We start from the raw sequence: 11,964 nt of genomic DNA on the forward strand, positions 1-11,964 counted from the left end.
TCTCAGCAGACAGCGCTCCGACTGAACTGCATTCTCTCAGCAGACACGCTCCGACTGAACTGCATTCTCTCAGAGACAGCGCTCCGACTGAACTGCATTCTCTCAGCAGACAGCCGTCCACGAACTGCATTTCTCTCAGCAGACAGCGCTCGACTGAACTGCATTCTCTCAGCAACAGCGCTCCGACTGAACTGCATTCTCTCAGCAAGACAGCGCTCCGACTGACTGCATTCTCTCAGCAGACAGCCGCTCCACTGAACTGCATTTCTCAGCAGACAGCGCTCCGACTGAACTGCATTCTCTCAGCAGACAGCGCTCCGACTGAACTGCATTTTCTCACAGACAGCGCTCCTACTGAACTGCATTCTCTCAGCAGACAGCGCTCCGACTTGAACTGCATTCTCTCACAGACAGCGCTCCTACTGAACTGCATTCTCTCAGCAGACAGCGCTCCGACTTGAACTGCATTCTCTCAGCAGACAGCGCTCCGACTGAACTGCATTTTCTCAGCAGACAGCGCTCTACTGAACTGCATTCTCTCAGCAGACAGCGCTCCGACTTGAACTGCATCTCTCAGCAGACAGCGCTCCACTGAACTGCATTTTCTCAGCAGACAGCGCTCCGACTGACTGCATTCTCTCAGCAGACAGCGCTCCGACTGAACTGCATTTTCTCAGCAACACGCTCCACTGAACTGCATTCTCTCAGCAGACAGCGCCGACTGAACTGCATCTCTCAGCAGACAGCGCTCCTACGAACTGCATTCTCTCAGCAGACAGCGCTCCGACTTGAACTGCATTCTCTCAGCAGACAGCGCTCCGACTTGAACTGCATTCTCTCAGCAGACAGCGCTCCGACTGAACTGCATTCTCTCAGCAGACAGCGCTCCGACTGAACTGCATTCTCTCAGCAGACACGCTCCGACTGAACTGCATTCTCTCAGCAGACAGCGCTCCGACTGAACTGCATTCTCTCAGCAGACAGCGCTCCACTGAACGCATTCTCTCAGCAGACAGCGCTCCGACTGAACTGCATTCTCTCAGCAGACAAGCGCTCCGACTTGAACTGCATTCTCTCAGCAGACAGCGCTCCGACTTACTGCATTCTCTCAGCAGACAGACGCTCCGACTGAACTGCATTCTCTCAGCAGACAGCGCTCCGACTGAACTGCATTCTCTCAGCAGACAGCGCTCCGACTGAACTGCATTCTCTCAGCAGACAGCGCTCCGACTGAACTGCATTCTCTCAGCAACAGCGCTCCGACTGAACTGCATTCTCTCAGCAACAGCCGTCCGACTTGAACTGCATCTCTCCAGCAACCCACGCTCCGACTGAACTGCATTCTCTCAGCAGACAGCGCTCCGACTGAACTGCATTCTCTCAGCAGACAGACGCTCCGACTGAACTGCATTCTCTCAGCAGACAGCGCTCCGACTTGAACTGCATTCTCTCAGCAGACAGCCTCCTGACTAAACTGCCATTCTCTCAGCAGACAGCGCTCCGACTGAACTGCATTCTCTCACAGACAGCGCTCCACTGAACTCCGCTGTCTGCTGAGAGAATGCAGTTCAGTCGGAGCGCTGTCTGCTGAGAGAATGCAGTTCAGTAGGAGCGCTGTCTGCTGAGAGAATGCAGTTCAAGTCGGAGCGCTGTCTGCTGAGAGAATGCAGTTCAGTAGGAGCGCTGTCTGCTGAGAGAATGCAGTTCAGTAGGAGCGCTGTCTGCTGAGAAAATGCAGTTCAAGAATTCTCATCCGAGTGGAGAGTCTGACTAATTAGTCTAACTATGTTTGAAGTGGAACAAACAGCGTTTTAACTACTTTGTCTGTTTCATATCTGCAATCATAATATCAGTCAAAAATATACAATTCCCAGTTTATTACTTGATTTAAAAAGAAGTTCTATGTGACTCAACATTCCATGGTGTACACTAAGGCATTGTTGGCAGACTATATGGATGCAGTTCAATGTATGATTCATATAATTTACCAATACATTTCTTGGTAGTCCAAAACATATTGCTTTCAGATAGGAAATCACAGCTGGCCTGGTACATTGGCCAATATTTTGGACAAAAACAGACTAATGTGACTAAGGCTAGGAATATCAATACAATCAAACTAGCCAAGTCAGTCTTAATGTGGATAATGGGCTAGCGTATCTATTTATGTAGCAAGCTAAAAACACGGAGCCTAACGTTAGCTAGCTGTTAGGAGGATGTCATGCCATTGGAGGAGTGGGTGAGTGACTGACGTTGTCCCCTCCATATTGTTTTTTGGTGGCTGTACACAGCTAGAGATAAAGGTGTCATTTGGTTAGCTAGCAAGAACTTTAACGACTGTTATACATTTAGCATATCTCTTGCATTCGCAAAGTCCCTCTGGCTATCTACTCCGAATTCAGACGAGAGTGCTCTGAAAAACGGATGAATTTCCATACAACACCCGCTGAATATGACCGGTGTCAGTCAACGTAGCCAAAACAGCCTAACAAGCTCAGCAAGTAAAATGGTCAGAGTGAGAGTGAGGCTAACAAGCTTGCCAACTTTAACCAGTTAGCTTGGGTGCTTGGTTTTGGACAAGCATGCATTGGCAGGCAAGCTGCAGAATGACGAGTAGGCTACAATTCCCCATTGTTTATCAGTGCAATTTTGACAGCCAACTAGCTGAAAAAGTTGAGGGTTTATCTAATGTTCCTTTGTTAGATTTCAGCTGATCTTGCTTGGGCTAGCAATAGTTGTTGATCTTGTTGTTGATGTGCATAACTGAGGGAGAGAGAACCTACCTTTTCATGTTTCTTTGATCAATATGACTGTAAAGTTCCCAAATGTAAGAGGACTTCCCCGGTGTTGACATATTTGTAAAAATACATTCAAATGAGTTCTAATGATCTGAAGTCGTGCTGTTGCATCTGCCTGTAAACACACAGTCCAGTTCAAAGTGAATGATGGCAGGCCCATCTGCCTGTAAACACACAGTCCAGTTCAAAGTGAATGATGGCAGGCCCGTGTGGTAAATGGCTTGTTTGTATGATGGCCTACTATATCTCTGATTGGCTACAGCGCACCGGTCTGTGTAGACTCCTGTCTTGGACGAGACAGATGTTTTTATTAGGTTTTATTTGCTGCACTGTCTATTAGTTGTCCAAACGCACAGCTGCTTTTCCACTCTAATGCTATAGAATTTTCACAAATGCYTTGGTATACGTAATTCCTAAACATTCTAAGTTTGATATTCTTCCTGGGCTGTATATGAACAGATTTTAGTAAGATTTGATGTTGCTAAAATGCTGTCATTTCTACTTTAAGTGGCTGAATTAATAAGTTGATGGCGCATAATATTGTTAGCTTTGTGCTGTGTTTAAGAAGTCAAAGCCCTTTGGATGAGTTATCTGTATCTTGATTTTAATAAAAATTTTCTTCTCTCTGTTCTTAGCCCATCTGCTCCTCCCCCTTCTTCTCAGAGCAGAGCARGCAGGCCCATTGCCCTAGCGACTCCACACAGACACAGCGTGTACACATGCTGCTCCAGAGCCAGTACTATTCTTCCTTCCGACAAGTATGCCTCTCAACTTTGTTCATTTACACAATGTCCTTTGTTCACATTTGCTTATAAATGTTCTAAACTCACCAAAAATGATATTTGGTAGCTCCTACCTATATATGTATAACTTTATGAGTTGGATTGCCTCTGCGCTCGTTAACATATTTAGCTAGCAGCCTCAATGGAAATTCGCTATTACTTGTGCTAATTTTGTTAGCATTCTGGTAATAGACACCGAATGGGCTTCTTTTTTTTGTGCGTTTTTTGGCCGGTAATATCATACATCCTGGGATGAGAGGACGGTATGACAATATGAGAAAATGTGGATACTGCCCAACCCTAGTGGAACACCTCAATGGCGCTGCCCATGCTAAAATGCTTTTGGCCACTAGAGGCCTCTATCATTCTCTACTTGCAGATCACACATTGCATCGGAATAAAAAATAAATACATTTAAAAAAAATAAAAAACATTGCATCGGAGGTACCATAGAATTACTGCCTTATATATTATCCAGAATGACTATAGGCCTGATTCCACATTGAACACTGCTTCCCTTCCCTTGATGACTCACTCTTGCAGGTCTTAAAAGACTGCAGAGGTGTTGGCATGGTGATAGTTCCAGCTATTCAAATAGGGTAAAGGTGAGAGTTTCTGTGTTAGTGTGTGCTTTTAATAACAGTAAAAATGTCATTTGTTTGATCTAACAATTGTTTTCTATTGGTGCAGATTGCAAGTGTTCAATGTATTTTGAATATGATGAATAAAGGCTTTTCTTCACCACAATCTTCTCTGTTTTGTAATTAATCATGTGTGTGATTTAATTCAATGAGAGTAAAACAGTCATGGGTTTACTATCATCCTCGAGACTAAACCATGGGTTTACTATCATCCTCGAGACTAAACCATGGGTTTACTATCATCCTCGAGACTAAACCATGGGTTTACTATCATCCTCGAGACTAAACCATGGGTTTACTATCATCCTCGAGACTAAACCATGGGTTTACTATCATCCTCGAGACTAAACCATGGGTTTACTATCATCCTCAACTCTTGCGGTGCTGTTGGTCTCATTTGGACTGTTTAGGGGATTCACATACTTTCTATCTCTATTCCAATATTTATATCACTGCTTGTCTTTCTGCCATGAGGAACTGAAACCTGTGTCACATAGAGCTGACCTGGGGATTTCTGCGGTGGATGGAACAGCTGGCTGAGCCACCACTCTCTCTCACACACGCGCGCGCAATGCTGTTATACACTATGACATTAACACAGTCACACACATAAAATTACACATAGACATGGAATAACATGTACATTGTACAGCTGGAGAGGCAGGATTATGTGAGTGTTGTGATAAAGTGTTGGATCACAGTAACAGTCTGACCAAGAAGGGTCAAAGGTCAACCAAGCACATTGCGTGTGTATGATTCCATCTCATGTAACCTCCTGTGAACCCCCTTAACAACATATCATTGATTCATTCATTCATGGTCAACTCCTTGGTCAAATAAGTTGCATACTCCAATATTGTCTTTGTCCTTATGGGTGTAGGCTTCTCTTATTTTCACTTCTCTTTCTGCGCCTTAGAAAGCAGAAGATCTCTGAGTAACTAGTTTCGACCTCAGACTGAAACACCCCGAAATCTAAGTCCAGTTTCGTCTGAGAAACCCAGGATGCCATTTTGAAATTTAGAGTGGTTATAGTCTCTCGTAACAAAACAGCGCATGTGAAATATGGTTTTGGGTGCTGAGATTAAAGGTTGTCCAATCCAACCATAATACTGTTGCATTTTATTATATTTTGCAATGTTCATGAGAAGGGGATGATTTAATATTTAATCAATTTTATACGGTAGTGGTTTGTTGATGTATGTCCAAGATAAATTCCCCATTTGGAACAATAAAGTTTGTTATTAATCTTTTCCTTTTTATTTGCCATATGTTACCTTCCAGTTCACATGTCTATATACAGTATACAAGTTCTGAATGTCACTCTGATTTATTACATGGAACTGTAGATGACAACGTGCAAACGCTAAATCTGATTAAATGTGTCATATGCACCTCTTACAAATAGCTAATATAATACATACAATGTGTTAGAGGTTGAACTTTTGATTGGCCCACATAACAAAATATTTCTTCCAAATAATGTGTGGATGTTAGGTGAGGATAGTGATGATGATCACACCAACTCTGAGGGACAAATCCCTGGAGCCCACTGGTGGTACAGACGGAAAGTAGCTCACTTATCAGGTGCAGACACAACACCTGCACGAGTTTCCAGTCCAAAACAAGAAGAGGAGTAACACATCGTGAAGCCATCTGTTACAGATAGCTAAGGCATACATTCTAATCTGGAAGGAGAGTGAATGTCAGTCTCACACATGGGCAGCCAGGCGTGCACACACAGATCTGTGACATTATTGTAACACATAAAGCACACACACATGCTGTGATACTGGTACAGACATGTGTGGTTTTAGGATGAGTGTTTTGTAGTCTATGTGTTTGTATGTATGTGTGTGTGTGTTACAAGATGAAGAGACAATATTTTGGCCTATTTGGTCCTTCTCTGTAAGACAATGCCGCCAATTGAAATAGTCTCTCTCCTTTACACATACCCACACACAGGGTGAGTCACTCGCTCTGCTCCAGCACCCATTCCAGGAGGCAGCCGCCTCATTCTGTCAGTATGATTCAGTGCTGTGGGCACACTGCACTTAACACACAGTAACAACCACTTCCCAACACAGAATATCCCATACTCCTACCCAACACACCACAGCATCCATCCCCCCCAACATAGCTCAACATAAGTACCCCAACACAGCTCACCACAGAATACCCCAACACAGCTCACCACAGAATACCCTAACACATCTCACCACAGAATACCCCAACACATCTCACCACAGAACACCCCAACACAGCTCACCACAGAATACCCCAACACAGCTCACCACAGAAACCACAACCCTCACCAACAGAACACCCAACAACACATCTCACACCAGAATACCCAACACAGTTCACCACAGAAAACCCCAACACAGCTCACCACAGAAACACCCAAACACAGCTCACCACAAAACACCCCAACACAGCTCACCACAGAAACCAACCCCAAACACAAGCTCACACAGAATACCCCAACACACTCACCACAGAACACCCAACCACAGCTCACCACAGAACACCCCAACACAGCTCACCACAGAATACCCAACACCAGCTCACCACAGAACACCCCAACCACAGCCCTCACCACAGAACACCCAACACAGCTCACCACAGAACACCCCAACACAGCTCACCACAGAACACCCAACACAGCTCACCACTACCTCTAATTATACACCCACACATTTCACCAGGGAAACTTCCACCCAAACGGAACTAGGCACAGAATGCCTCTACTTCCACTCCCAACACACTCAACACATGACACGAACCACCGTACCCACACACTCAAATCAAATACACATGACACCGAAGCCACCGTACCCACACATCAAATCAATACACCATGACACCGAACCCACCCCGTACCACACACTCAAATCAAATACACATGACACCGAACCCACCGTACCCACACACTCAAATCAAATACACATGACACCGAACCCACCGTACCCAACACTCAAATCAAATACAATGAAGAACCGTACCCACACACTCAAATCAAATACATTCCATTGTCGCTCATGCGCCGAATAGAACAGGTGTAGACCTTACCATGAATTGCTTACTTACAAGCCCTTAACCAACAATGCAGTTCAAGAAATAGAGTTAGAAACATTTACTAAATAAACTAAGTAAAAAATCAAATATGAAGTAACACAATAAAATAACAATAACGAGGCCATCTACAGGGGTACCGGTACCGAGTCAATGTGTGGGGGTACAGGTTAGTCGAGGTAATTGAGGTAATATGTACATGTAGGTAGGGGTAAAGTGACTATGCATAGATAATAAACAGCGAGTAGCAGCAGTGTAAAAACAAGGGGGGGGGGGAGTAGTGTCATTGTAAATAGTCCGGGTGGACATTTGATTATTGATCAGCAGTCTGATGACTCCAATCCAAAACTGAGCATCATCCTACAGAGTGTAACACAACAGTCCAAATGTACCACTCTGTACTCAACAACACATCATCACATCAACCAACATCTAAGTAAGCACAGCAAGGCTTTACCTTACACAATAAGCTCTATTAAATACTGCATTCTCTTAGAAGGCATGATTAGCTGCTGTTGACCTGACCACGTGTGTGTTGTTGTGTGTGTGTGTGTGTGTGGTGTGTGTGTGTGTGTGTGTGGTGTGGTGGTGGTGTGTGGGTGTGTGTGTGTGTGTGTGTGTGTGTGTGTGTGTGTGTGTGTGTGTGTGTGTGGTTTGTGTGTGTGTGTGTGCTTGCGTTGTGTGTGTGTGTGTGGTGTTGTGTGTGTTTGTTGTGTGTGTGTGTCATATCCCTCACACATTTTTCTTCTCACCACACACACCTCAATTAACACAAACCAGTGTGTGTTATTTCAGTGTTTAAGATTCCAAATGTCTGCTGTTAACTGAAATTGCCATAACTCTGGAGATCCATGGCTCTCTTCAGACTCATCTGTGTGCTACAGGCTATACACTCGCCTTCTGTGGTCTTGTAAACTGGTATTGGGCAGTCAGGGTTATAGTAGGTCTGGGTCATAGAATGGCTAGAACATACATATTCTATCTATCTAATGGTGAATTTCGAGAGCTTGGGACTAGAAGGTTGTATCTGAGTTATTGACATAGCCTTGTTCTGTTTAATGTTCTCTAGCTACACTGAGTGTACATAACATTAAGAACACCTTTGCTGATATTGAGTCGCACCCCTCCCCCCTTCAGAACAGCCTCAATTCACCAGGGGATGGACTCTACAACATGCTGAAAGCGTTCCACAGGGATGCTGGTCCATGATGACTCCAATGATTCCCACAGTTGTGTCAAGTTGGCTGGATGTCCTTTGGGTGGTGGACCATTCTTGATACGCGCGGGAAACTGTTGAGCGTGAAAAACTCAGCAGCGTTGCAGTTCTTGACACAAACCGGTGTGTCTGGCACCTACTAACATACCCCGTTCAAAAACCCTTAAAACGTGTGTCTTGCCTATTCACCCTCTGAATTGCACACATACACAATCCATGTCTCAATTGTCTCAAGGCTTAAAAATCCATCTTTAACCTGTCTCCTGCCCTTCATCTACACTGATTGAAGTGGATTTAACAAGTTACATCAATAAGGGAGTATAGATTTCAGCTGGATTCACCTGGTCAGTCTATGTCATGGAAAAAGCAGGTGTTCTTAATGTTTTGTACACTCAGTGTATATAGTACTCTAAATACCCCAATTCATGTTAAGTTCAAAAGAATACAAGATGGAAACTGCTGACACCATTCAAACAAATGAGAGTTCAGAACTTTTTGCAGATAGAATCTTGGTTGTTCTTGGTACATGCCAAACAATGAGAAATGGATCTGGTGGCGTTTGTCTGTAGTGATGTGCCACTCCCATATACTCTCTCTCTTATCTCTCACATAAAGTACACATGTTCTTTTGCTGTTGATTTGCCATATTTTATTACAGCAGCCATAACATTATGCTTATACAAGTCACAAGAATTGATACAATTTACAAAACACACTTATGAAGGGAACCTTTACACATCCAGAGACCAATCAGTCACAAGGAAGACAACAGAGAGAGAGAAAGAGAGAAAGATGTATCTATACCTGAAACAGAACACTTACGCATCGACAAGACGAGCTTTCCAGCGTTCCATAGACTGGATGTACAGTTAGTCCTCTTCCCCCAGTCGTCTCCTCTTCCCCATCCTCCCATCCTCTCCCAAACCTATCTATACCCAGATGACGATAGGGGCAGTTAAACAACGTGAGGGTCTTTAGAGAAACAGAGAGAGGGCACATTTTAACATGGCAATGCCAACCAATAATGTATGGCTAGGGAGAAGGAGAGAGAGAATAAGAAAGAGAGAGTTGGATTCAAGCCATTCACTCAGCCTCCTTTTTGAGAGGCTATACCACAAATGTGTATGTGTATATACATACACTCAACAGTTCTGCATTTTTTCTCCCCAATAAAAAAACAACATCATCCTCATTAGGATTCATATGAATTATTCCCCAATAGAATGGTCCAGGATTCAGGACCCAAGTGCCAGGTATTGTTGTGAATCATGTGTATGCTAGATGACTCAGATGTAAATGTACTGTAAAATGTGTACCCTACAGAAACGTGCTATCCCAAGCTGCCGTCCAGTTATTTGCGTGTTATAATCATACTAGTACATTGAAATGTTCGGTTTCTCTTCTTATGGAATCAAATCGTACCTTTTACTCTAAAACTCATCAGCTAACCAAATTCATATATGAAAATATTTAACTGAAACATTGATCAGTACACACACACATCCCTAACTGAACACAATTAACCAATAAAAGATGAATAGAAAAGAGGCACTTCAGATAGTAGTAGTACACACACTGCTTATCACAATCACACTAGTCTCAACACACACATACTATCTAGTAGCTACAGTATTAATACTTGAGCCCATATTTTCAATCACATTACAGTATACCTGAAAATCTTATGAGCCTGTACGTCTGACTAGCTTGGCTGCTCTGAAAGCTACAGAAGGCTTTGTGTAGGAAGATGGGATCCGACAGCCAATGATTCACCCTCATCGCCAGGATCAGCAGCCATTAGGAAGATCAGCTCAAGAAGTAACCAGGAAGTAACAGAGATATCTCATATAGGAAGACACAGATTGTCAAAGGTGCAAGATTTCACACAGCAGCCGCCTTGTCAAGCAGTTGTTTATATCCTATCAGATTGTTTGTTTCATACTTCCAACCAATCAGGCTGTTTGTTGTATGCTAACTCCTAAATGTGATCTGCTTGGCTAGAAGGGTCTGTACAATTATGAGTGGATTGCCAAGTGCAGTCAATCAATACAAAAGGACAAAATACATTGTGATAGAGAGAAAACATTGCAAGAGTAGTTTAACGTTAAGGATTGTGCTGCATACTAAACTTAGCTACTACAACTTAGCTATGACTTTTAAGTCCATAAAAACATTGCATGGGCCAGTATTTCTACAACCAAAAAACATTGCCATGGCCAGTATTTCTTACAATGACCCCCCCCCCCCCCCCCCAAAAAAAAAAACTATTATCCCTTCAGTTCTTTCCAGTGGTACAGTCTGCAATGTACTCGCCCTTCACCCCTCCTGGAGTGATTTCCGTAGAAAGCGGTACAGCCCTTGGTTCCCTCCCCTTCTCCTCCCCCATCCCCCCCTCCCCTGAAGTCCTGCTTTCGTTCAGCAGATTACGAGCCCTATGGGGGGGTCTCCTCCGCTCCCTCCTCTTCCAGGATGAGGTCCTGGCCCAGCACCCAGCTCCTCTCCTTTTTTTTTTCCTTGGGGGCCCCCGGGGGGGGGCCCCAGAGCGAAGGTGTTGGGCCGTGTTAGTGCTGGGTGCGTAGCGGAGCAGGCCTTGCGGCGGGGGGAGCGTGGGCGGATTTGTGTTAGACGTAGTACCTCCAGGGATCTGGCACGCATGTTAGGGCAGGGGTGCCTCGGACCACAGAAGCCTCGTCCAGCAGCAGACGCCACCAGGGGGGCTTTTTGAAAGCCTCGAAGCCAAGCTCACCCAGGACTTGAGAATCCGCCGTGATCCGCAGGAGTTGTGCTGTGACCTAATGACAGGTGAAAAAAATAAGGTAGGTTACTTCATCAAACCATTGAGTCGCTATTTCACCAAACACCTCATCTTTCTTGCCATGTCAGGAGAGAGAAAAGAAAGCAAGACAATGAACAGAAGGAAATTAATACTTCTTTGTGTTTGTGTGCTGTGTGTGGTGTTGTGGCGTGGCCGTGGTGTATGTGCGTGTGCCACGTGTGTTTGCTGTGTGTGTACTGTGGCGTCGTATTGTTTGTTGTGGTGCTGCATCATTTTTGCTGTACTGTGTTTGTATATTGTTTGTTGTGTGTGGTTTGTGTGTGTGTAGTGTTTTGATTGTGTGTTGTTTGTGTGTGTGATGGTGCTGTGTGCTGGATTTGTCGTGTGTGTGTTTGTGTGTACTGTATACGTGTGGTGTACGTGTGTGTGTGCACGGTGTGTGTGTCACGTGGTTTGTGGGTACATGTGGGTATGTGTAAGTGTGTGTTTGTATGTGTGTGCGTGTACGTGTTCTGTGGTGTGTGTATGCACGTGTCTGTGTCTGTGTCTTGTGGTTGTGTGTGTGTATGTGCGGCCGTGTGTTTTGTGTGTTGTGTTGTATGTGTACATTGCATGTTTGTATGTCGTCTCGTGCATGTGTCGTTGGTGTGTGTGTACGTGTGTGTGTTTGTGTTGTACG

General features: G+C 44.4%; 1 long non-coding RNA gene and 1 pseudogene across 1 annotated transcript in view; one reads left to right on the plus strand and one right to left on the minus strand.

Moving 5' to 3' along the window:
- LOC111951764 (uncharacterized) overlaps positions 1–4,327 on the plus strand; it is a 13,488-nt gene extending 9,161 nt beyond the window's left edge. Inside the window, exon 3 of the long non-coding RNA XR_002875644.2 lies at positions 3,434–4,327. This is a non-coding gene — a long non-coding RNA (uncharacterized lncRNA). The remainder of the gene's footprint in view (positions 1–3,433) is intronic.
- Positions 4,328–11,130: 6,803 nt separating this feature from the next.
- Positions 11,131–11,964, minus strand: part of LOC111951712 (opioid growth factor receptor-like protein 1) — a 6,729-nt pseudogene continuing 5,895 nt past the window's right edge.

The sequence above is a fragment of the Salvelinus sp. IW2-2015 genome, linkage group LG25 (assembly GCF_002910315.2).
Source record: "Salvelinus sp. IW2-2015 linkage group LG25, ASM291031v2, whole genome shotgun sequence".
Lineage (NCBI taxonomy): Eukaryota > Metazoa > Chordata > Actinopteri > Salmoniformes > Salmonidae > Salvelinus > Salvelinus sp. IW2-2015.